Raw genomic sequence first — 730 nt, 5'->3', positions numbered from 1 at the left:
GTTTAACCTCTGGCCTTATTATTTACCACATTTCAGTTTGTAAGCATCCTAAGTTTTACTAACGTTTATTTTATTTTAAATCTTTACTATCACTTCTTATTTTCTATTTCCGGCCAGAATTAAAAGCTTTAACTTATTTATGCAAATTTGTCTTGCTAACGCCAAGTACTTAAATTGTGGCTTTTTGCCAAGCAAGAGAGAGGAAGGAGTTATTAGAAGCAGGCCGCTTGCCATAGTAGTTTTACTCGGTTGCTGGTTGCCTTCAAGGCCAGAGGTTTAGTCCTCTTGATAAGTTCAAACGTATCGTAGTTTTAGCAGCTCTCTGTACTACATATGGATTTTTGTTAAATAACGGCCAATCTTAAAGTTAGGCACTTGTATATTAATTCAAAGTTAGTTTTAGTTAGAGTTTTAGTTAGCAGTTTTATATTCTTACGTTCAGACCACAAGTGGTTGGTCTCTGTATTCCGAAGTTCCGGAAACCTCTGTAAAGATAGAAAAATAAAGGGTTTCGTATACCCTTCCTGTGTGTATTGTCTACTTCACAATTTATTGAACATAGCTTGAGTAAGCTCCCTGTGCCGAGTCAGGACAGTTCATGTTTCCAAAGCAAGTAAAGAGGAACACAAGTCCTGATAAGTTTAACATGTGTTCCTTAATTTACTTTGAAAATACCGTGCATTTACAAATGTCAATTTTTTTTTTTTTTTTCGGATAAGAATTTTACACA

Source organism: Stegodyphus dumicola, chromosome 10 (assembly GCF_044657685.1).
Source record: "Stegodyphus dumicola isolate Sdum_Otavi_A_Nest chromosome 10, ASM4465768v1".
Classification (NCBI taxonomy): domain Eukaryota; kingdom Metazoa; phylum Arthropoda; class Arachnida; order Araneae; family Eresidae; genus Stegodyphus; species Stegodyphus dumicola.
Note: the sequence above shows the minus strand (reverse complement) of the source record.